Source organism: Mirounga leonina, unplaced genomic scaffold, assembly GCF_011800145.1.
Source record: "Mirounga leonina isolate KUSES-001 unplaced genomic scaffold, KU_Mleo_1.0 Mir_201, whole genome shotgun sequence".
Lineage (NCBI taxonomy): Eukaryota > Metazoa > Chordata > Mammalia > Carnivora > Phocidae > Mirounga > Mirounga leonina.
In genome coordinates, this window is record NW_023270504.1 from 17,240,167 (window position 1) to 17,266,969 (window position 26,803).

Consider the following 26,803-nt stretch of genomic DNA (forward strand, 5'->3'; position numbering starts at 1 on the left):
CGCATCACCCCTCCCGAGCACTGTCAGGATTCCTTGTCTTATGGAAACAGAGCTTCAGCATTGGTTCCCTGAACCAGTCCGGCAACGGGCGTGTACCATCTCTACGGCAAGAGAAGCCGGCATACAATTACCAGTTACAGGCTTACGAGTGAAGCCCTCAAATAAAATCAACAGCCAAGTGATGACAGCAGACAGGTGCTGCTAAAAGGCAGGTCCGCTTGTAGAGAACAGGGAAACTAAAGGAACCACGAATAATAACAACTCACATCTATGTCACCCTTTACAGTTTACAGGTCGCTGTCACACATATCATCACATTTGATTAGTGCCGCCCCTCTGGGAGGTAGGCACATTTTAGCATGCCCGTTTGGTAAATGAGGGATTGCAGCTCCGAGACGTTAAGTGGTTTATCAAGACTCACAGAGAGAGTAGATGTCACAGACGGAACTTGAACCTTGGTCTTTCTGTCTCTAAAGTGCCAGCAACTTCTACAAACAGCACTCACAACGTCACCAACATAGGCTCATCACCAACCGCTTAGAAGAATCGCTCTCTATATCGTCTAAAAGGAAACACAGAATGAGAGGAAAGATTATGGTGGGCTTAGAGATCCTGACTAAATGGTTAACAAAAAACAAGGATCTTTCTCACATCTCTTCTCCCTAACTCAGCTTTTGTGGAGTCATGCATGGTCCTCATGTGGCCGTTAGGTTGTCAGAAGCACCCCACTGAAAAGAGCCACCCAGAGTGACTGGGGTGAGGGGGGTGGGGATCTTAGGCTCAAAACATCTTTTCCTTCTCCTTTTCATCAAAATGGTCTGGATGTGCTCCAGTCAATTCCAAACTGCCTTGGAAAACAACAATTGGAGAAAAACAAATTTACCCCCCAAAATATTAATAATTGTAAAAACTCCTGTAGTGCTCGCTCAGTGTAAGACACTGCTTTAAGTGAACAGTTTGGTGTATTAGCTCATTTAATCATCACAATAACCCTATGAGCTAAGTGCAACTGTTAATCCATTTTACAGATAAAACATATGAAGCCTAGAGAAGGTAATGATTTTCCAAAGATTATACAGGCACTATGAACAGAGTAAAAATTTAGACCTGGGGAGTCTGGCTACAAAATCCAGGGTCTAGCCCTCTCGATATACTGCCTCTCAGTAGGCTGCTCTCTACAGCAGATTTGTATATAATCTCAGGGGGATTCCAGGGAAGGCAATGCCTTAGCCCAATGGATTCCAATCTTCTTCTGTCCCAACACGTAAGAATATGACTTCTTCCATAAGTAATGGCTAGAATGATTCTCAACGAGCAATTCTTAACACCCCTAACTTGTGCTTCCCATCTTCCCCTTCTGTGAATAATTACTGTCTCCTGCTTAAAGCCAAAGGCATGACTCCAAGGCCAGAATTTCAGGCTCTGTGGCAGTAAATGGGTACATCTATCCAATAACTATTGTATGGCTACTTTCCCAGTGGTCCTTAAAACACAATGTAAGCCATCTGTTCCTCACATAAAGCACTCGTTGCTAGATCAAGCTGAGAGCCTGAGGTCAACCAGGTTTTCCACTTCCTTAGCATCTCTACAGACATTTCCTGGGATTCCTCCAGGCCTGTTATCCAGTAAGTGTGAAATTGTCAAAGATAATCAACGATAGTGATGGCAAGACTCAATCTCTCTGTCTTTCTCTGCCTATCCCTCTCTCTCTGGCTGAGTGTCCCATTAAGATTGTCTACAGTAGAATGGATGCTATTTGACAGCCAAGATCACTTCCCCAGGTGATACCCTGTCACCAGTCCACTCAGAGACCTTACTATTAAATAATAATAGCACCCAAACCCTAATCTACCATCCATCTTAGACATGTTTGAATCATTTTATTGGCTGGGAATCCAGGTGCCTCTTAAGCCTTAGAAACCACAAGTGACCAAATCTTTTATAAATATAGTAATGAGTCTATGACAAGCATCTATTTCCATGGTAGCAGCAAGTCAGGAGCACATTTAATGACATTTATGCAAAGAGCAAGGCAGTCGTTCTACCAGGGATAAAAACTGGAGACAAGTGGAATCAATGAGAGGCAGAAATTTGGCAAAAATCAGGAGGAAACCACCATAACATCAAAGATACCACCGAGAAAGTACACACGTCATTATCATGGGCAGTTTTCATTTTCCCAAAGCAATCTCTGGAAGCAAAATGAGAGAAAGGAAAGGGTATGCTAAATTTTAATAGAAGAGAAAGAGCTCTGTCTCGGAAATGCCAGAGAGAAAGTGTGAGCTTCAAAAGCAAGAGCAGTGAGAGGCCATCTGGAAACTCATTTCCCATTTCGGCATAATGTATCGCGCATAGTAGGTGCCTCGGTTCATATGAATTGATTATCACCCCTGTGAGAATGCCAGAATGCTTTGCATCATTTTCCCAAGCCTCTCTTACATGAGTTAAAGCTCTCTGACCAGTTTCCACGGTGTCTCCAGAAATGCAGACTTCTGTTTCTTGTGCAGCTCTGCCTTATTTCATTGCAGCCAACCGTGCCTGAAAGACAGGAGCCAACAAGATGGACAAGTGTGGCAGTGAACGAACCATTTTACTGCAATTAGAAGTTCACGGAGAATAAATTATCCTCTAGTTCAAGCTGTCCAGCAGTAATCCTCATTAATAATAACGCTTCAACAACAGTCTGCTTCCCACCACGGCAGTGAGTGCGACAAACTTCAACATTACTCTTGAAGCAGGAGTCACATCCCATACGGCTAGCCCAGATCGCCATATGCAGCACACAAGAGAAGGCTTAAATTACAAAGAAGCCTGAATGCATAACTGTCCGTGAAGTTCACTGGCTAGATGAGCAGGTGGAAAAAATCCAAGGGCTTCTCTCCTTCCAGCTTGCTCTTCTAATTCATGCTAAATTGTAAATGATTTTTCACATTAATGAGTAAATCTATCTAAAAGGATACTTTCCTCTCTTCTTGCTTCATTGAGGACATCTCTTTTACTACAGTATCCTTATTTCCTACACATGGCCACAGGCTATAGGAAATATATGGTCCATGAAGGCAGAGATTTTTGTGCAGATATATTTTGTGGAGATATATTGTCCCCACATATATACATACATACATACATACATACATTTATATGATAAATATATATATACATATATATGATATATATATACACACATCATATCTATAAATATTGTATCTTGATCTCGCTATATACATATGTATAGAGAGAGAGAATAGAGAGAGAGAACATATATATATAAAATGTATATGTGTGTGTATGTGTGTGTATACATAGAGAGAGAGAGAGAGAGATTGAGATCCAGCCCTCAGTTGATGCTGGCTATTGGCTAGGAGCCTCTCTTCCTCTCCATGTGGACTTCTTCATGTTATCTCTCTACATGGACTACTTTGGGCTTTGGAACTTGGTGGCTGATATCCAAGAGCAAGTATCCCCCCACACACACACATACGCACAAACGAAAGCCAAGAATAAGCCCTATTGCCTTTTATGACCTCAGGGGCTACACAGCATAACCCACGCTGATCTTGTCTGTCGAGGATGTCAGAAAGTGTTGTCTAAATTTAAAAAGAGAAGTAATAGGCTCCATCTCTTCATGAGAAGTAGCAAGATCCTAGAAATCCATCTGGGACCAGAAAAGTCAATGTGGACATTTTAAGTTTAAAGATGAACAGATACGTGTTAGACAAAGGGCAGTGTCAGGAGCATTTCAGGTAACATTAGAAAGTGGCACAAGCAAATTGCCAAAGTGTGGAACAGCACAGCTTATTCTGAGAACTACAAGTCATTTGGACTTTTGACTGGGACAGTTGTGGGACTGGAGTGCAAGTCTCAAGGGCAGAATAATATGACAGATTTGTAAATCAAAAAGAATGCTCATCAGAAATATAGAGGATAAATTTGTGGGAACCAGACAAGAGTTAGCCCAGATTGATGACTACCTGTAAGTGAATATTGGTATGATAATGAGGTCTGAGGTTATGGCGGCTGAGAAAGAGAAGAACAGAAGAAATTCAAAGGCAGAATAATAAGAAGAACCTGTTTATTGTATCTCTACTGTGCATTTATTTATCTCATGTATTTTTGACAAAAACTCTATGAACTTGGAATTATTATTGTTCATTTTTTACATAAGAAAACTGAGACACAGAGAAGTAAAGCTACATGCCCATTTTCCTACAACTAGAACTGGGAGTTCTAGAGTCTAACACTGAAGCCCACACATTTAATTACCACATTTAATACTGATTGGATCTGTAATGACAAGGGAAAAGGAGTCCAGGATCATCAACAGGTTTCTGACAAGCAGCTAAGTGACTATTAATGCCACTTAATATATGGAGAAATAAAGAAATATAAGAGGATGGGGGAACAGGATAGCAGACAGGATATGAATATGTTTGTACATAATGAATTTTAGGTGTCCTGTAGGAAACTGAGTGGAGATTTCAGACACCTTGCTGGCGATCTATACAAGGCACAATGGATTTTGTTCATGTTAAAAAAGAATCAGAGTCTGGGGCGCCTGGGTGGCTCAGTCGTTAAGTGTTTGCCTTCGGCTCAAGTCATGATCCCAGAGTCCTGGGATCGAGCCCCGCATTGGGCTCCCTGCTCAGTGGGGAGTCTGCTTTTCCCTCTCCCACTCCCCCTGCTTGTGTTCCTGCTCTCGCTATCTCTCTCTGTGAAATAAATAAATAAAATCTTAAAAAGAATCAGAATCATCAATCATTTATACTTAAAAAAGATGTTGTGAAACATCTGGCCAATTTTTTATTTCATAAATGAGGAAATCCAGGCTCAAAGAGGTGATCTAACTTACCCATAGATAAACACCTTTTTAGCTAGTGAAGCTTCCATGACTTTTGGCTCTTAGCCTAACTCAGTAAACCATGGATTTTCCAAAGAATTAATATGAAAGAACAAAAGTGTCCATAGTCAAATGCTAGATTTAGCAAACAATTTAGTTTGATTTCCTCGGGACTTCTCAGAAGCTTTATTACATACATTGGGAATTGCTAAGAAACAAATTTCCTATCCAGAGTTTTCTGAATTCATGTAGCCACACAATCTTTTACTCAGAGAATACTTCTCAGCATTGATCTTCTTTGTTATACATTGGAAATGCTGGTCGGGTAAAAAATACATAGGCTTTGAAATCAGGACTGGAATTGAATTAAGTCTCCACATGTTAGTAGCTGGATAGCCTTTGACAAGTCGTTTAATCTCTCTGACCCTTAGTTTCTACATCTGCAAAATAGGGTAAGAACATATTCTTCACAATACTTTGTATGTCAACATGTATAATACATGTGGCAAAGACCCTCAGACATAGAGATGATCAGTAAAAGTGAATCAGCTACTATTTTTTCCTCCTCTTTAATTAGCAGTTATTCACTGGATATCTTGTATACTCCCCAAACCAGTCACAGACATATATTAATTAATATGATTTTCCTCATCATTATTTCAGAAAAACTGAAAAGATTCTCTTTCCTACTTATTTTACTCCAAATAAAATTGTTACCTATTAATACTAACCACCCTGATACCAGACCCTGAATTCTTCCAATTTGAGAGCTAGAAGAGATGGAGAAGTAGAAATCTCATTTATCAGAACAAAAAGTCCCTTTTGGTTCATCATAACAAGTCTTCACTTCATGGAATTTGGAATTTCTCCAGATACACAATTAGCAAGTCTTCACTTCCTTGGTACTCATAATTGAATTACAAATGGAGTTAGAAATTCATACAGATAATCAGTGTATAAGATGGAAAGAAACTGTGATGGTTAATTTTATGTGTCAACTTGACTGGGCCCCAAAGTACCCAGATTAAACATTATTTCTAGGTGTGTCTATGAAGGTGTTTCCAGAGGAGATTAGCATTTAAATCAGTGGACTCAGTAAAGTAGATTGTCTTCTCTGATGTGAATAGACATCATTCAATCCATTGAGGGCTTGCATAAAACAAAAAGTGAAGGAAGGGAGGATTCATTCCCTTCCTACCCATCTGCTGAGCTGGGACATTGGTCTCCCGCCCTCAGACTGAAATTTATACCATTGCGCCTCTGGTTCCCAGGCCTTTGGACTTGGACTAGAATCATACCACTGGCTTCTGGCTTTCCTGGGTCTCCAACTTACAGACACCAGGTTGTGAGATTTCTCAGCTTCCATAATTGTGTGAGCCAGTCTTCATAATAAATCTCCATATGTATATCCTATTGGTTGTTTCTCTAGAGAACCCTGACTAATACAGATTTTGGTACTATAAGTGGTTCTAGAGGAACAGGATGTTAAGACTGAGTTTTCTCAATTGGTTCCAGAGTTTCTGGAATTGGCTCTCTAACCTGACTAGATGGAAAGATGCTAATAACTCTGTTTCCAATAGGAAAGAGAACACTGATAGTCCACAGCATGACCTAGCCAAAACACCTGCATGGGATATTCCTAATCAACCACTTACAAGAATCAAGAAACTAGGTAACTCTGTAATGATATTTTTGAGTATTTTTTAAAACTAATGAATAAAATGACATTGGCAGGTTACTCCTAATGTTGCTGGGCAAAGTAGTGCAAGAAAAAGATGAGCTAAGAGGTTTGAATTCCCAGTTCAAGCACCCCATAAATGACCTACGAATTTCTTTATGTGCCCCAAAGGAGACCACTATGTTCTGTAGCTGCAGAGATGAAATTGCTGAAAATCAAATGCAGAACCATCCTGTGATTTTGGTGATTGAGTTACAACCCAAATTGAACTCAGAGCCTCTCAGGGTGTTCACTATTAAAGTGAGGGCATTGATTGGGAAAGAATGGGATCCTATAGGCTGAAACAGGGACATGTGGGAAGACTCTGATGAAACTGCAGACATTGAAACTAAATTCTGATGAATTCTTTGCCAATGGAAGAGGTCTCCCCACCCTCTGTGGAATCAGCCTCTTCACCCATAACAGTATTGACATTTCCATCTCAGTCAGCATTGCCTGAAGAAACTGTAATGGCCTCCCTGAGGCAGTTTCCTTGCAAGCTAATGCTGAGTATCCTCAAGACCCACCCCATCACCCTTCTTTGCTTCTAGACCTGTAACTATACTCAAGTACCAATAGACCCCTAAAGATACGGTACAGCATGTGTCCCATGAAGAGATGCACTACATTCCAGAAGAACTACATGAGTTTTCTGATTTATACAGACAGAAAATCAGGGAACATTTGAGGGTATGGACACCAAGGATGTGGGATAATGGTAGAAGGAATATAAAGTTGGGTCAGGTAGAATTTATTGATATGGGTTCACTAAGCCAGAATTGTGCATGTAATGTTGCAGCTCAGAAAGTTAGAAAAGGCTTTCTAACAGTTTATTCATTTGGTTGGCTGAAACATGAACCAGAGTGGCCCTTAGTGAACCAACTGGAAAAGCCCAGTCTGCCTTGGTTTAATGTATAAGGAGGGATTCAGGGGCTTAGGGAGACTGGAATATTAGTGTGGATTTGTCATTTAAGACCTACTCACCCATACTGGAAGGATCCAGAAGACATACCTTTCACAATACTATGAAACATAAGTTTGTGAGGGAGCTCCAACATCCTTGAAGATCTCTGTGATCTCTCTTCTTGGTAGGTAAAAAATTTACAGTGGGAGCTGCAGTCACTGAATTGGGAAACCTAAATGCAATAGGAGTGATTGGAGCCAACTGGCAGCACTCAACCACCAAAGACAAGTTGGGCATAGTTACTATGATGGACAGCAGAGTCAAAGTGGTAATCAGAAAGCCTGACTCATGCAGACTTTTGGCACTGAGTAGCTGATCTCATGATGTTCCTAGACATGAACTTCTTATTCTCCAAAGTCTTATTCACCTTGTATAAGCAGAAAAATTCTAGGTCAAGTGAACAAAAATCTAACTTGGATCATCAGAGAGTCATAGCCATTTGGTCCATTTTCAGGCTTGAGCCAGTTTATACACCCAGAGCACTTGGGTGAAGGAGAGTCCAGGTCCCCTTGAGAAAGAACCACAGTACACCACAGAAAAGCAATACTGTTAATTTTCCTCCCAGTTTTCTCCAAAAGAGATCTACTGCCTTTTACCAGATTGCCTGTACAAGGGGGAAAAGGAAATGATCAGACATCAGGCAGACTACTGGATACTGGCTTTGAACCGACACTTATTCCGGAAGACCCAAAATATCACTGTGGCCCACAAGACAAAGTAGGGACTAACAGGTGCCAGATGATCAATGGAGTTTTAGTTAAGGTCTATCTCACAGTGTGTCAGTGGGTCCCCAAGCCCATTCTGCAATTATTTCTCCAGTTCCAGAATGAATAATTGGAACAGACATACTTAGCAGCTGGCATAATGCCCACATTAGCTCCCTGACCTAGAGAATAAGGGTTATTATGGTGAGAAAGGCCAAGTGGAATCCATTAGAATGGGCTCTATGGATGAAAATAGTAAACCAAAAGCAATATTACATTCCTGAAGGAATTGCACAAATTAGTGTCACTATCAAGAACTTGAAAGACAGTGTGGTGATTCCCACCACATCCTCACTCAACTCTCCTATTTTTCCTGGGCAAAAGACAGATATCAATACAGAAATCAACAAAACACAAAGGAAGATGACAAGAGAAGAAAAAATAAAGAACTAAAAGATGAACAGAAAACAAATGACAAAATGACAATAATAAATCTTTCCTAAACAATAATTACTTTAAGTATAAATAGATTAAATTCCCCAAACAAAACACATAGAATAGCTGAATGGATAAAGAACAACAAAATCCAACTATATGCTGTCTATTAGAAAAAGATATTCCATGCAAATGGTAACCAAAATAAAGCATGGATGGTTATATCAGTCAAAATAGACTTTAAGTCAAAAACTGTCACAAAAGGGTCAATTCAACAGAAAGATATAACAGTTATAAATATCTATGCACCCAACATCAGAGCACCTAAATATATAAAACAAACAATGACAAAACTGAAAAGAGAAATAGACATCAATACAGTAATAGTAGGATTCTTCAATACCTTAATTCCAATAATGGATAGAACATCCAAACAGAAGATCAATAAGGAATAAAGTACTTGACTAACCTGTAGACCAAATGGACCTATACAGAACATTGCACCCAACAGCAGAAAAAAACTATTTTTCTCAAGTGCACATGGCTCTTTTTCTAGGATAGATCACATGTTAAGTCACAAAATAAGTCTTAACACATTTAAGAAGATTACTCTTTTGCCATACATCTTTTCTGACCACATGGAACTAAACCAGATATCAACAGCTGAAGGAAAACTGGAAAACTCACAAATATGTAAAAATTAAGCAACATGGGGCACCTGGGAGGCTCAGTTGGTTAAGCGACTGCCTTCGGCTCAGGTCATGATCCTGGAGTCCCAGGATCGAGTTCTGCATCAGGCTCCCTGTTCAGCGGGGAGTCTGCTTCTCCCTCTGACCCTCCCCACTCTTGTGCTCTCTCTTTCTCTCTAATTAATAATAATAATATAAAAAATTTAAAATTTAAAAAAATAAGCAACATGGTCTTTTTCGTTGTTGAAGTATAGTTGACACACAATGTTACATTAGTTTCAGACATACAATGTAGTGATGTGACAATTTTATACATTATGCTATACAAACAACACACTCTCTAACAACCATTGTGTCAAAAAAAAATTTTTTAAGAAAATTAGAAAATACATCAAGACAAACAAAAGTGAAAACACAACATACCCAAACTCATAGAATGCAGCAAAAGCACTACTTAGGGGAGTTCATAGCAATAAATGCCACAGTAAGGTAGATGCCACTTGCCTGGGAAAGAAATGAGGAGACATTACAACTGATGCCACAGAAATAGGAAGGAAGTTAGAGAACACTATGTATAATTAGACACTGACAAACTGGATAATCTAGAAAAAATGGATCAATTTCTAGAAATATATAACCCACCAAGACTGAGTCATATAGAAACAGAAAGTCTGAAGGGACCTATAACTAGTGTGGAGGTTGAATCAGTAATCAAAAACCTCCCAACAAAGAAAAGCTCAGGACCTGATGGTTTCACTGGCAAATTCCACCAAACACTTAAAGAAAAATTAATACCAATGCTTCTCATACTCTTTCAAATCCTTGAAGGGGAGAGAACAGTTCAGACTCATTTCATGAAGCCAAATTACCCTGCCAGCAAAGCCAGACAAAGAACACAAAAAAAAAAAAAAAAGAAAGAAAGAAAGAATTATTCCAGGCCAATATTCCAGATAAACGTAGATGCAAAAATCCCCACTAAAAAACTAACCAACGAAATCCACCATACCACATTGGAAAGATCACCATAACCAAGTGGTATTTATCCCTGGGATACAAGGATAGTTCAACATATGAAAGTGAATTAATTTGATACACCACATTAACATAATAAAGGATAAAAATTATATGATTATCTCAAAAGATGCAGTAAAAGCATTTGACAAAATTCAACACATCCTTTCATAATAAAAATTCCAAACAAACTAGAAATAGAAAGGAATTACTTCAACAAAATAAAAGCCATGTATGAAAAGTCCACAGATAACACCAACTCCATGGTGAAACACTGAAAACTTTTCCTCTAAGATTAAGAACAAGCCAAGGATGCCCGCTCTCATCACTTCTCTTCAACATAGTATTGGAAATCATAGCAACACGAAATAGGCAAGAAAAAGAAATAAAAGCCATCTAAATCAGAAAGGAAGACATAAAATTGTTTTTCTTTGTAGATGGCATGATCTTATACATGGAAAACCCCAAAACTCCATAAAAAAAACTTTTAGAACTAATGAACCAATTCAGTAAATTTGCAGGATACAAAATCATCAAATAGAAATTAGTTCTGTTTCGATATACTAACAACAAACTATCTGAAAAGGAAATTAGAAAAACAATCTCATTTACAATAATAAAAAGAATAAGATACTTAGTAACAAACTTAATTAAGGAGTGAAAGACATGTATACTAGAAACACGACATTGATGAAAGAAATTAAATAAAGCATAAACAAATGGAAAGAAATGCCATATTCATGGATTGGAAGGCCTAATATTATCAATTGTAATGCCCATCAAAATACCAATGGCAATCTTTTACAGATATAGGGAAATAATTATAAAATTTACTGATACAAAAGACTGCAAATAGCAAAATCACACTTGAAAAAGAACAAAGCTGGAGGCATCACACTTCCTGATTTAAAACATATCACAAAACTACAGTATTCCCACTAATGAAATTGAATAGAGAGGCCTGAAATAAATCCACACATCTAGGATCAACTGATCTTTGACAAGGGTGCCAATAACACCCAATGGAAAAAGGATAGTGTCTTCAATAAGTGGTGTTAGGAGAACTGGGTATCTACATGCAAAAGAATGAAGTTAGACCCTTATCTTACACTATACATAAAAATCAGCTCAAAATGGATAAACACTGAAATGTAAGACCTGGATCTGTGAAACTCCTAAGAGAAAACAGGGGAACAGTTTAATGACATTTGTTTGGGTAATGATTTTATGGATATGACATGCATACCAGGCAGCAAAAACAAAAATAAACAAGTGGGACCACATTAAACTAAAAAGCTTTCTACACAGCAAAGGAAACTATCAACAAAATGAAAAGGAAACCTACAGAATGGGAAAAAATACCAAAAATAGTCAAACTCATGGACTCAAAGAATAGAATGGTGATTACCAGAGGCTGAGGGAAGGGGAAATAGGAAGTTACTAATCAGCATAAGCTTTCAGTTAAACATATGAATATGCTCTAGAGATCTGCTGTAAGACACTGCACCTATAGTCAACAATAATGTACTGAACACTTAAAATTTTGTTAAGAGGGTCAGTCTCATGTTAAGTTTTCTTACTACAACAAAGTAAAAGTTTTATTTTATTTTATTTTAAAGATTTTATTTATTTATTTGAGAGAGAGAATGAGATAGAGAGAGCATGAGAGGGGGGAGGGTCAGAGGGAGAAGCAGACTTCCTGCTGAGCAGGGAGCCTGATGCGGGACTCGATCCTGGGACTCCAGGATCATGACCTGAGCTGAAGGCAGTCACTTAACCAACTGAGCCACCCAGGTGCCCCAAAGTAAAAGTTACAAAAAGAAAGTTAAAAATCTCTTCGGGAGAGGAGATCTGTAACCTACAATGGTAGAAACATTAGATTGGCAACAGACCTATCCACAGAGACCTGGCAGGCCAGAAAGGACTGGCGTGATATATTCAGAGCACTAAATGAGAAAAATATGCAGCCAAGAATACTATATCCAGCTAGGCTGTCCTTGAAAATAGAAGGAGAGATCAAAAGCTTCCAGGACAAACAAAAACTAAAGGAATTTGCAAACACGAAACCAGCCCTACAAGAAATACTGAAAGGGGTCCATTAAACAAAGAGAGAGCCTAAAAGTAACATAGACCGAGAAAGGAACACAGACAATATACAGAAACAGTCACCTTACAGGGAATACAATGGCACTAAATTCATATCTTTCAATAGTTACCCTGAATGTAAATGGGCTCAATGTCCGAATCAAAAGACACAGGCTATCAGATTGGATAAAAAAACAAGACCCATCGATATGCTGTCTGCAAGAGACTCATTTTAGACCCAAAGACACCCCCAGATTGAAAGTGAGGGGGTGGAAAACCATTTACCATGCTAATGGACACCAAAAGAAAGCTGGGGTGGCAATCCTTATATTAGGCAAATTCGATTTTAAACCAAAGACTATAATAAGAGTTGAGGGAGGGCACTATATCCTACTTAAAGGGTCTATCCAACAAGAAGATCTAACAATTGTAAATATCTATGCCCCTAACATGGGAGCAGCCAATTATATAAGCCAATTAACAACAAAAGCAAAGAAACACATTGACAACAATACAATAATAGTGGGGGACTTTAACACCCCCCTCACTGAAATGGACAGATCATTAAGCAAAAGATCAACAAGAAAATAAAGACTTTAAATGACACACTGGAGCCTTTTATGCTGTTGGTGGAAATGCAAGCTGGTGCAGCCATTCTGGAAAACAGTATGCAGTATCCTCAAAAAGTTGAAAATAGAGCTACCCTATGACCCAGCATTTGCACTACTAGGGATTTACCCCCAAAATACAAATGTAGTGATCCAAAGGGGCACGTGCACCCCAATGTTTATAGCAGCAATGTCCACAATAGCCAAACTATGGAAAGAGCCAAGATGTCCATCAACAGATGAATGGATAATGAAGATGTGGTATATATATATATATATATATATATATATATATACACACACACATATATATATACATATATGTATGTATATATATATGTATGTATATATATATGTATGTATATATATATATGTATGTATATACATACATAAATACACAATGGAATATTATGCAGCCATCAAAAGGAATGAAAGCTTGCCATTTGCAATGACGTGGTTGGAACTGGAGGGTATTATGCTGAGTGAAATAAGTCAGTCAGAGAAAGACATGTATCATATGATCTCACTGATATGAGGATTTCTTAATCTCAGGAAACAAACTGAGGCTTGCTAGAGTGGTGGGGGTGGGAGGGATGGGGTGGCTGGGTGATAGACATTGGGGAGGGTATGTGTTATGGTGAGCGCTGTGAATTGTGTAAGACTGTTGAATCACAGACCTGTACCTCTGAAACAAATAATACATTATATGGTAAAAAAAAAAAAAAGAAGAAGAGATAGCAGGAAGGGAAGAATGAAGGGGGGGAAACTGGAGGGGGCGACCAACTATGAGAGACTATGGACTCTGAGAAACAAACTGAGGGTTCTAGAGGGGAGGGGGTGGGGGGATGGGTTAGCCTGGTGATGGGTATTAAAGAGGGCACACACTGAATGGAGCACTGGGTGTTATACACAAACAATGAATCATGGAACACCACGTCAAAAACTAATGATTTAATGTATGGTGATTAACATAACATAATAAAAAAACAGAAAGTTAAAAATCATACCAATTCCAATGTTTGGACTTATTTAGATCCTGATTCAATACACAAATGTGGGGGGGAAATGAGGTAAATTGAACACTGACAATATTTAACTATCTAAGAATTATTGTTAATTTTTAGGTATAATAATGACATGATGTTATGTTTTTTTAAATAATTCATATCATTTTGAATATCTACATAAAAATAGAGATGGATGAAATGCTGTGACATCTAATATTTTCTTCAAAATAATTTAAGGTGAGAGGAAATGGTAAAAATTGAAATCAATCAAATTTGGCTGTGAGTTAATTGGAGCTGGGACTGGGTGCATAAAGTGCATATTGGGTGCATATCCCATCCTTATTATTTTTGTGTATGTTTAAAATATTCCAAACTAAAAACTTTTGTTTAAATGTGCTACAAATGCTATCAGTATTTCAGTGACATATACAATTAGTTGCTTAACAAATGTATCTTGATAATCCAGTTTGTTCATCTCTTTGGAAGACCCACTGTCAAAACTAAGGGAAAGGAAATCAGAAAAAAAAAAAAAAAATACTGAATGCATGTTTGTCCCAGGGAAAGAAGCTCCAGTTTTCAAACCATAGTTCAATAATCTTTCCCAAATCGAAGATAAAGGACTGACATATTCTAACTCCCACCCTTCATATTGGCTGTGCTGTCTCATTGTGATCAACCCAAGTTAATAAAGATGGAATATTGCATGCACATGATAAATTTTTGTCTTGACTCAGGATGCATAATAACTCTGTCTTTGGTAACTGATAAAAGGATGGTATATGTCCAGAGGAAATCCCAGACAACTGGTATTTTTCTTGAAATGTATTCTTTAACCTTAAAAAGTTTTAGCTCCTACGTACAGCTGAGCTGGATATGGACACACTTTAAATAAAAGGAAATAAGCACTATTCCCTCCCCCACATGTGCCAATCATAAGTAGAATTACTTCTGTGCCAATCTAGTTAACTAGGTTAAAGACAGGATGGCTAGAAATGTAGTAAGGAAAATAAAAATAAAGAAGGAGGGAACAAACAAAAGAAGAAATGGAGGGAGGAAGAGAGGAAGGAAGAAAGACAAAAGTTGACCCTTCTTAGCAGAAGGCAGAACATTTCAATTTAGTAAGCTTGGTGCAGCTGTTCTCATAAACCCATGAAGAGTGGAGCCAATTGTCCATTAAAGATTTACCAGCCATTCCTAATCTTCACTGTGCAAAGTGTCCATTGGAGATTTCCCTGTACTAGTTGGTGAGGATTACTCTTCCTTTCAAAGTCATTTATGGTCACTGAGGAATCTGGAATGTAAGAAATGGATTGTTGGTTATATAACCAAAAATTTACATATGATTACTGAATTTGTCAAATCTCAAGTTGTCCCAAAGCACTCTATTAGGACCTTAAATGTGTGCAAAAATAAATTTTTTAACTAACTATCTGAAAAGTTAAATAAATTGTATCTTAAAACCAGATCGTGTCCCTGAGTTTTGGGCTCAGTAACGGGTATTAACTTGGGAATAGTAACATTTCCCTCTTAACCCACTATCTCCAGATTTGTAAAGATGCAGCCAGGACTAAGACAAGAACTCCAGTCTTCTGAGATAACTGAACTACCAAAATCTAGAAAATACCAGTAACCCTCTGAAATGTCCAAATATACTGGTTCAAATAGTGCAGTTATTCACATTCACATTATTTCAAAGATACGTATTGGCTGTTTATATGCTAAGTAGAGTACCTGATAGTACAAAAGTGATAAAGACAGAGAAGACTCTTCATGGAGCATGCAGTCCAGAGGAGAATTAAGGGTAGGTCTCATGTAGAGCCTAAAAGATAAGTATAATTTAACCAAATAAGGTGGGACACTTGGCAGCCTCCTCAAGTGACTACACTGATACATGGAGTCCTTGGAGATCTAGAATTATTCTTGCAAGGTTTCTCGGAAGGGCCTTCATCCTCTTCCCTCCATTCCCACTTCAGGAATAGTTTCAAAGAGAGTGGAGGAAAGAACAGAACCTTTGCTTAGTTTGGGGACTCCAAAAGAAGAGAAAACACATTCCCTACTTCCCTTCTGGAACTCTGGGAAACGACATCTGCATTCATTCAGTCAGTGGATCAACAAATATTCATAGGTATCCTTTTTGTGCACCAGGCACATCTTTATATGGTTTTGTTGTTTTTTTTTTTTTCACACCACCAAAGCAAGGCAGGAATGGAACTGAATGGCTTCGTGGGATGCCTAGGGTAGAGGGTCCAAGAGTTCCCCCAGTCTGCAAAACTCCAAAAGGAATGGGAGGTACACTGACTCTTTCTTCTTCCTCACCTTTTCAGGATATAGAGGTTAGCTCTGGAAGAGAGAAGAGAGAAAGAGAGAGAAAAAGTGTCCCCAGATGGACCCTGCAGTCATGATGAGGGGGCACAGAAGTACGAAGCAGCACAGAGGACCAAATGGGACAACTGCTTATCTCAGGAGAGACCAGTGCAGGACAGGTAAAGACCAAGGAGTAGATACTATCTCTTCACTATTGTTATGAGACTATGAAAACATCACAGCTTACATTAGCCCTAGGAAGAAGCAGAAATTATGACCTGATGGTGCTTAAACCAGAAATAGAGAAAACTCAGAATTGACTTAGTTTGTAATGTTTATAACCAGGGAGTAATGGTATCTTAGAATGTATATTTAGTTGAATCATATGAAGTTATATTTTTTTACACAACCAGGACAATTGAAAATAGTACAACCTGTATGCAAGCTCTGTGTATATTTGTATGTGTATGTATGTGTTTGCAAAAATAACCAGATGTACTTAAATATTAGACCCTTCATAATAGCCACCTTCAGAAGTTCTATTTATGGTGCTGTCATTGTTCAACTCTTTCTTAACCCTTCAGCATCATTTTACAAAACAATGCAAACAAATCAATTCCATTCGTTCATATTGACTCTCCATGTTTGATGAGCAATTGTACAATAAAGAAAAAAAAAGAAAAAAGATGATTTGCTTAAATCGTGGCTTTATTCATCAAACTTGGCACTTCCAAGCTTCTGGCAGTTTCCAGAAATCAACAGACACGTGTTTATTAGCTCCAAAAATATTCAAAGAATAAAGGCAATCCCAAAGATGTTTTAAGCAATGGCTACTATGTTGTAATACATACATTGTCAAGGTGACTGTTTTGAATGAAAGCATTTATTTGGATGTATTAGCATATTTGTGGAAAACCAGAACCAAGCCCCCCTCCAAAAAAAAAAAAAAAACCCCAAACAGCCAAATTACTTTAAAGTCAGAGCTATTTAGGACAGTGACAAATATCTCAACTTCGACCAAATGATCATTTCCCTTGAAATCGCATTCTATCACTGTCTCAATTCCTACGACGCCTTCTATTTTCCACACTTTAGAAATAGCTTTTCTGAGGCCACAGCATCAGCGCTGTCATGCAAGAGGAGAGGGGAGCTTGAGAGAGTTGGTCACCCAGGCTCCATTGTCTCTCAAGCAGGTATCTTAGCATTTTTACAAACATTACTCTTAATCTCATTTTTCATTCCCATCGTGCAACTTTATGCCTTCCTATTGATCTAAAAGCTGCTGCTTAGAGACACCAATAAGAAATGCTGAGAACATTCAATAAATAAAAAATATCCATCCATCCCGTACGTGATTCCTCTTTAGAAAATTGTGCAAGTAAAATAGTGTTTTTCTGCTCCCTGTTCATTCTTGAGACCAGAGTCTATGCCCTGCATGTAGAATTAACTCCAGGGGATGAGTAGAGGGTGTTCTAAATTTCAAATCTCAATCCTGGTTCCGCAGCCCAATATTGCCTTAGAGAAGTTGCCTTCTATAATTATTGATTACCTTGCACATACTGTAATTGAAGTCACATCTACAAAGATCTCAGTTTAGATTGTAGCATTTGTGATTTTTCCTGAATGAGAAATGCATGCATTTGCATTATGTCTATAAAAGAAGTTGTTTTAAAATAAGAAAACACTCTTCTATTGCACATATTTTGCTAGTTTGAATTTAGCCGGGATCTTGGTACATTTTTGTACATTTGGTACTTTTTCATTCAAATGATCATTTGTTTAAATACTCGCAAAGACCACCTGGGAGGTGAGGTTTTTATCAAACAAGTGAGCCAATTCAGGGATCAAAATTATGTGCTTCATTGCAGTACTAGGGATGGGCATTGGAGGTGAGTACTACTGAGTAGAATGGAAAGAATCCTGACCTAGGCATCAGGAGATGTGGGTTCCAGTATTTGCTGACCAAGGTATCTGGATTTGATTTGACTTCCCCAAGCTCTCATTGTACTATCTACATTCTCATTCTTATGCTCTCGTTCTACTATCTACAGAGTGAAGGAGCTAATACCGGATCTCTACTACCACTATTTTCTGAGCTTCATGCACAAAATGTGAAACGGTATATTGTCACAACAGCTGGTTGCACCTTATGGCAATGTTGTCTGTCTCTCTTCCCTCATTTCCAACTGTCTTAAAAGCATTAAACATGGGCGCCTGGGTGGCTCAGTTGGTTAAGCGACTGCCTTCAGCTCAGGTCATGATCCTGGAGTGCCAGGATCGAGTCCCGCATCGGGCTCCCTGCTCAGCAGGGGAGTCTGCTTCTCCCTCTGACCATCCCCCCTCTCATGTGCTCTCTCTCTCAAATAAATAAATAAAATCTTTAAAAAAAAAAAGCATTAAACATTATTTTGTCCACACAGAACAGAATACTGAGGAGTAGGAGCCGAGAGGTTGCACTGGGAAGCAGTCTCAATTAGACTCTTTTAAGTTCTAAGAGACCAAAAAAAAAACAAAAAACAAAAACACAGAAACCTACCTTGATGGGATGAGAAAACAGCTATTTTGCTGCCAAGGCATTTACTGTATGACCTGCTCACACCAGAATCTGGACATTTAGATAAGGACCTGAGCTTAGGATTCCCACCACAAGTTCCTGTTTTGGTTTTCCCAGGGCATCTATTAAAATAACCACTATGTTTGAGCCCACGAAAAGTTAGTGCCCTCTGCCCTTACCATCTTATGAATAATAGGTGCTTGCTTCTCTGCTCTCTGTCTCCTGCTCGCTCATGACCTGGGTTGGAGGACTGCCCTCCCCCGGGCTCATTGTGCTCTGCCCGACTTTTGGGATTTCTATGTAATAAATCTTGTGACTTTATTTCTTTTGAGTGAGTGTATTGAAACTGCACCTTCAATCAAAATGACTCTGGGGTTTTTACTTCCCCAAAGTGGAAGCTCAGATGCTGAGGAAGCTACCTGGCCCCCCATGTATGTAGCTGATGCCCCCTCATTCGGCAGGTCATGCTCTGCATATTCTTCATTTGATACGCCAGCTACAAGCCCCCCAGTACACTTGCCATTTAAAAAAGGAAATTTATGGCTCATGCCATTGAAAAGCCTAGTTATGGACTAAATTGTAGCTCCTCAAAATCCATATGTTGAAGGCCTCACCCTCGGTATCTCAAAGTGTACTATATTTGGAGAGGTACTTTAAAGAGGTAACTAAGGTTAAATGAGGTCATTAGGTTAGTGGGCATTAATACAATTTGACTGGTGTCCTTATGAGAAGAGGAAATTTGGACAAAGAGACATACCAGGGGTACACATGCACAGAGGGCCAACCACGTGAAGAGGCAGCAAGATGGTGGCCATCTGCAAGCCAAGGAAAAGGCCTCAGAGGAAGCCAACTGTGACAGCACCTTGAACTTGGACTCCAGAACCATGAGAAAATAGCTTCTGTTGTTTCAGCCACCGAGTCCGGTGTTTTGTGATAAGAACCCTAGCAAACTTATACTAGTCCCTTGCAGGGCTGGATACAATTTGCAAAGCATAGTGAAAAATGAAACTATGGTGCCCCTGGCTCAAAAAGCAACAACAACAACAACAACAACAAAAACACCACAAATGCCACTAAAACATTAGGGTTTTTTCCCTTTTTTAGTCTCCCTCTGACTTATCATGGTGGTTTTGTTGTTTAGGTTTTGGGGACATTTTTGTTTTTACTTTTTGCTATTTAATTCATTATAAGCAGAGAAAAATTAAAATGCTAAATTATTAGCATGAATTTTACCATTCATCTCTATATTGTACAATGCCAGTTTTAAATGCAAATGTAAGAGCACTTAACTCACATACAGGATCACCAAAATGGCACAACTCATATTTCATAGGCTGTACACGCATATCCATATCAATCTTACAAGAATCGTGGAAACACGGCAGAAACTAATTCAACTATTTCTATTTCACTTCTTGAGACCCATAAATTCTACCAACACTCCATCCTACATTTATTGATGAGAAAGGAAAGACTGAAAGGAGAAGCAACTAAAAATTGCTCTTCCTTTCCCTTTCCTTCTAGTGATCATTTTCAGAGTAATGGTTAACTAATACAGGGAAGTAATACACAAGCAAGAAAAGTCTTGACAGGGTTGCTTGGTTGTTTGTGGTTTTTTAGAATGCCCTTGCTTGCTTTGTGCATTCCAAGTCAGTTCTGATTCAGAGGAAAGGCATGCCTCCCTGGACCATCAGCACCCCCCTGCCTACTCAGTCACAGACACGGCAGGCTTACCTTGTACTCTCTTTGAGTCTCCCTGAGCCTCTACACATTGTGGAGTTTACTGGAATTCTGTGTTTCTGGTTCATCATGAATGCTATATCTACACATTGTGGAGTTTACTGGAATTCTGTGTTTCTGGTTCATCATGAGTGCTATATGCGGGTGAGGTGGGAAGGAGAGCAGACACATTTACATGTATTCCTATGTTCACATGCCTGTTCCATTGTTCCACTGGACCTCACTTACAAAACACAAGTTAAAGAATAAAATGTATTCAGATTTTTCAAGACGACAGCTGAGCAGAAAACCAAGTCAGCATCCTTCTGAGCATGAGGCCCTATGCACCTACACAGGACATACACCCATAAAACTAGTTCTAGTCCCTTGATATAATGTTATGGAAAGCTCATGATTACATCAAAAGTCTGTCTCTTTTTCCATTATCTGCTTCTGCTTACCTCCATGCTGGCTTTACTCTCTCTCAGCCAGGCCCTTATATCATGGTTCCTAGACAGCTGCAGAAACAAGCCAGATAGAGTTCTTTCTCAAAACTTCCAACAATTGTCTCAGTACATCCCGCTGATTGCAGTGGATCATATGCCCATTTCTGAACCAATCACAGCAACTAGAGTAATATAATTCGCTAATTACCCAGAGGTCTATCCCAGAGCCCATCTCTAAAGCTGGAGATTACATCTACTCCACTGGAATGAAGGACAGGTACAGAAAGTCAGGAATAGAGTAGTTTGCCAGAGGAAAATTGGGGTATAGTCACCCAAAATAAGGTAAATGGATGCAAGGAAGCAAAAATAAAATAAAGGTCAGAGATCATTATAGTGGTCCTGATCTAGGATGTCAGGGTAGAGAGCTCAGGGCAATTACGAAATTGTACATGATTTTGAAACTGGAAAAGTCACAGAAGCTAGGTTGATGATTTTTCTGTTCCAGGCTAGGATCACCAGGTAAGGTTGTGCAGTTCACCATATGCTATGGCACTTTTCCAAGAAGTTATGGTGTGTGTACATGTTCTATTCCAGGATATTCCATTTGGATGCTTCTTTTAGCATTTTCCCTGCATTTTACCATTATCATCTGAAATTTATAATCAAATTATCTTAAACACCCTGAAAGCAGTTCTAACTATTATAGAAGAACTGCTTTCAAACATGCAGTAACTAGCACTGCAACTACTTAACTAAGTTCTATTCAGACTTCCCATGAGATTTCACTTCTGACCGAGTGGTTTTCAGCACAGGAAAAAGGGGGTGGTTAGAGGGAGAAGGCTGGTGTGGAGGGGTGCTGTTAGAGGAGAAAGAAGGAGAGTGAAAACACAGGGTCACATTTACAGTTATACACCATGTTTGTCCAGTTGTCCACTGGACCTGTGATTGTTGGAGTTTCTGCCCCTACTCAAAGTCTCCCCACCCAGGGTCGCCTCCCAGGTTCTCACGGAAGAACCTTCTCCACCTCCTGTGGAGTACCCATTGTTGCCTGACATCTCCTCCATACACACATACTCCCTAAAAAGCCACTCAAGAGGATCTCACTGGCACAGGGGCAGTCTGTTCCCACAGTGAGGCCACCAACCATAAAGGATCATCCTTCCCAGAGTCCCCGAGAGCACTCCATGTATCACCACTGCCAGTTCCCCTTGTCGGAGCCCCTGGGTACCTTGACAGCTCCTGACAGTGTAACTGTGCGAGAGCCTTTCAGATTCTGCATTCTGATGTCCTCAATTCACAGAAGCCCCACTTCTGTTCTCCACCAAAGGGTTTGCCCATTTTGTGTTCCACCTTGTCACACAAATATCAAAGCAGAGCAACCAGGCACCCTTAGGTCTCCTGGAGTTGTTAGTGGGAACAGGATAGTAAAAATGATGGACACCACTATGTATTCAAAACCTTTTCAACTACCAAGGCTAGTAGAGCAAGCCTGGGTGCCTAGAACTCTCTTCAAGAATTTCCACCATGGACAGAGAATACATAATGCTGACGGGCCTCTATGCAAATAGGCTTCTAGTGAGTCAGTGACCTCACTGGCTTGGTTTTGGCAAAAGGAGTGGATGTGTCCTACTGCCTGGAGTGAGAGCAGCAGCTTAGACTCAAGCTTGAGACTCACTAGCAGTAAATAATTCTGATGATGACTTCAGCCAGGAGAAGGTCCAAGCTGGAGCTTTTGTTCAAAACTGGGGAGTCCCAGGGGCATGGATTACAGAAATGTTACTCTGTTTCTCTTAGAAACTCCTTTTTTTTTTTAAGATTTTATTTATTTATGTAGCAGAGAGAGAGAGAGAAAGGGAGAGAGAGAGCACAAGCACGGGGAGTGATAGGCAGAGGGAGAAGCAGGCTCCCCGCTGAGCAAGCAAGGAGCCCGATGCGGGGCTCAATCCCAGGACCCTGGGATCATGACCTGAGCTGAAGGCAGACGCTTAACGACTGAGCCACCCAGGCACCCCTCTCACAGAGACTTCTGTCATAGAAAGTTGTTTATGACTCTTCTTGGCATATGAAGAACCTTTTTTTTTTTCCCAGCTAGTGAGTGGCTGGAACTAGAATCCAGATAATTTTTTCTTTTCACTCCTCATGGAAAAATCACAAGAACAACAGGGCAAAGATTACTGACACTCACAGCTTTAGCATCTACCACATTTGTCCCAGATTATGGAAGACTTGCCCTTATACAATCCAGATGACTTCTTATTCTGTACTCTCATGAGAAATGTTAGAGAGAAACTGTCAAAATTCTGTGAACTTTGATTGGCACCTCTTCCCCAGATTTCTATGACAAAGCCAAAGTCTTACATCTTATTTTCCATGGCAGGTACCTTGACTCTTTCAGGGTTTTTTTTCCCACTGATTTTTTTCTCCTCTGTGATCCATCTAAAAGGATGTCCTCATCTTCTAAATGATTTTCTCTCCCACACTTACTGTATTTCCCCCAGAAAACCAGGATATGATTCTAGAATGTTAATGAATGCATGTCTCTGTAAACTTCACAGTTCCCTCTGATGTTAGCCTCCCCTCCAAATGTAGTTCTCCAGAGGTATGGGAGAGTTTTCACAGAACAGAAAACAATAAAGGTTTAGGTCATTTTAATAATGGAGAAACTGAAGAAAAGTAAGAGTCACACAAAGACATTCTAGGAACATGACTGGGACACACGTGATCTTGTCCCCAGGCTACTAGACAGAACCTATATATTATTCAAAAAATAATCCTGCTGACCCTCTGATCTCTGTGTATAATTAGGTAGAGCTCAGATTCTCCTTAAGAGAAGTGTGTGTGTGTGTGTTGTGTTTGGCTCATGGCATTTAGTCCAGATAAATAGTTTTCCAATTGCTTACAATAAATGCAATGCTTCCTGAAAACTAACAATAATCTCATTCAATTCTGCCTCCCTCTTCTTCATTCGTGTGACTAAACAAGGACCTATGAGACTAGTCCCCATGTCACCACCATGAGTGACTGAGTTGTCAGCCTTTCTACTAAAGCTCCTACCTGGATCTCAATTAGTGCTAATTATTATTGGGACTCCATTACCCAAGTGAGGAAATGTCTCCCCTGATAAAAGCTATGCTTTTATTTTTGCCTGCTTCTGAATCAAACATCCAAATTTCTAGTGATCCCAACACCTGACCTATGAGCAGTGGTAAGACAACATGGCGGGAGTATACCTCCACAGCACCAAGTCATGAAGACCCAAAGACAATGTTGGTAGGAGTATTCTGTACCTAAACAAAGATTAGCTGCCATTGGCATCTGGCATTGTGCTGATAGGAAGCCCATACCATTGTTAAAGGAACAGCTTAAAAGGAAAGGAATGGCAACCTCCTTTGTCCCCAACTCTGCTGCTTCTCACTTAGTACCCAGCTTCACCAGATCTGCCTCCAATCCCCAGCTGGGCTTCTGCTGATCTTACCTCTAGGACAAGGTTTCTCAACCTTGACACTGTTGACACTTCAGATCGGATAATTCTTTGTTGTGAGTGACTGCCTATGCATTGTAGGATATTTTGCAACATCCCTGGCTCTAACCACTGGATGCTGGTAGCACCCACTACTTGTAAAAGCAAAAATATCTCAAGACATTGCCACGTACCCCTAGAGCAAGGAGCAAAGCTGCCCTTGGTTGACAACCGCTCACCTAGGGTCACAGAACGTGGAGTCAGGAAGAGGTCACAGGTAAGCTGGCTCTCAAAGGATGATTGTTAACCTTTCTGGTATCCTAGTACTCTCCCAGAATTTGGTAGAGAAAAATTTCTTACCCAGTATCCACAAAAGCACATAAGTAGATATAGGCAAAATTTTACTTCAGACACCCCCTCGAGCCCAAGAATTAATGCCCTAGGGCATTAGTCTCTTTATATCAACATTAGAATCTTTTCACACAGGACTTTCCCAAGAAGCAAAGCAAAAACAAAATAAAAAACAAATACTGCAAATGTAGTTCAAATACAGACAAGTTTACAAGATGGAGATATCTTATCTTAAAATAACTGAAATCTAGTCACAAAATGGTTTGGCACCATTTAAGAGCTCACAAGCTCTAGACTTTTTTTCTTCTATTCTGAGTGAGCTCATTTTCCCAGCTCCACCTGCATCCCCTTTCCTTCCCAGAAAAGCACTGAACTGGAAGCAAGAGTAGTAATAGCTAACTTTTATCTAGCACTTACTAAGGGCCAGGCCTTAGTTCTGAGCACTGTTCTGAGCATAGCAACTCCATGGGATAAGTACTACGCTCTAAAATATGTGTGGTCCACAGTCCTAAGTGGACAATGGGAAGTAGTTATCTAACGAAAAAGGAAAGTCATACGTTTCCAGGATGTATAACTTTCACAAACAATGCTACAGACATCTAAACAACTACATTTCCTCCCTGTCCCCCTTTCTCCCTCAGTTTCCCTGTCCCTTAGGAGGGAGGTAAAGCTTTGTTTCTTCATTGCATCCTGACTAGTTTCCAGTGAATTCAAATGATTCGGGTGTCATTTATCATTGTTCCTCAAAGTCTGGCCCAAGAACCATCTGAGGATGAATCACCAGGAGTCCTTACTAAAAATGCAAATTCTTGGGTCCTACCATAGATCCACTGAATTAAAATTTTGGAGGATGATGCCCAAGGCTGTGCGTTAAGCAAGCTGTTTAGATGATTCTGATACATACAAAAGTTTGAGCTCAGTTTAGACTTCTATGATTGGTTAGCTCAGCTAGTTAGAGCTAATTAGACTGCAGTTCAGTTCTCAGACAGAAGAGCCAACTTTGCTTGGCAGTTCTACTTCTACCCTTTCCTTATTTATTCAGCATTCTTCCCAACTAAAAACAGCTAAACAATATGGGGAATTGGGGGAAACAGTCTGGATAGATAAAGTCAAGTTTATTATCCAAACTGGAAAACTAATTTCAAGGGCATCATTTTTATTCACAATGGACAATATTTTTTTTCCATTGGCATTTCTTGAATGCCTAACTAATAATCAATACACAGTATTAGTTTCCAAAAAAGGAAAACATCAGTGAGACTTACCCCAGTTCTTGGTTAATTCATGTCTGGGTCTTAGGTCCAAAGATCTTAAGGGCAGCGGAGCCTGTAATTCATTCTATGGAGCATCTTGCAAAGTTACATTGTGGGTGGATTCTTTTTATAAAATATGGTCTATAAAAGCTCTCAATGGAGGAGCACCTGGGTGGCTCAGTTGGTTCGGATCAGGTCATGATCTCAGGGTCCTGGGATCAAGCCCTGCATTGGATTCCCTGCTCAGTGGGAAGTCTGCCTCTCCCTCTGCTTCTGTGTTCTCTCTCTTACTCTTTCTCTCTCTCTCAAATAAATAAATAAAATCTTTAAAAAAAGAAAAAGAGCTCTTGGGGCACCTGGGTGACTCAGTCGTTAGTCGTCTGCCTTCGGCTCGGGTCATGATCCTGGAGTCCTAGGATCGAGCCCCACATCAGGCTCCCTGCTCCATGGGAAGCCTGCTGCTCCCTCTCCCACTCCCCCTGCTTGTGTTCCCTCTCTCACTGTGTGTCTCTCTCTCAAATAAATAAATAAAATCTTTTTTAAAAAATTTTAAAAAAAAAAAGAGCTCTCAGTGGGATAACCAAAGCCAATTTACAAAGTTGTGCCTTGCCCATAAACCCTGAGTAGTAGTATTTCTTCACCCACCTAACTCCTGAACT

The 26,803-nt window shown here is 39.6% G+C and overlaps 1 long non-coding RNA gene across 1 annotated transcript; it reads right to left on the reverse strand.

The window, feature by feature from the left end:
• On the reverse strand, nt 1-26,282 carry LOC118025473. The gene is made up of 3 exons (XR_004683325.1): nt 26,157-26,282; nt 2,440-2,538; nt 1-562 (listed from the first exon to the last, which is right to left on the reverse strand). It is a non-coding gene; the product is annotated as an uncharacterized LOC118025473 (long non-coding RNA).
• Between the last annotated feature and the right edge of the window lie 521 nt (nt 26,283-26,803).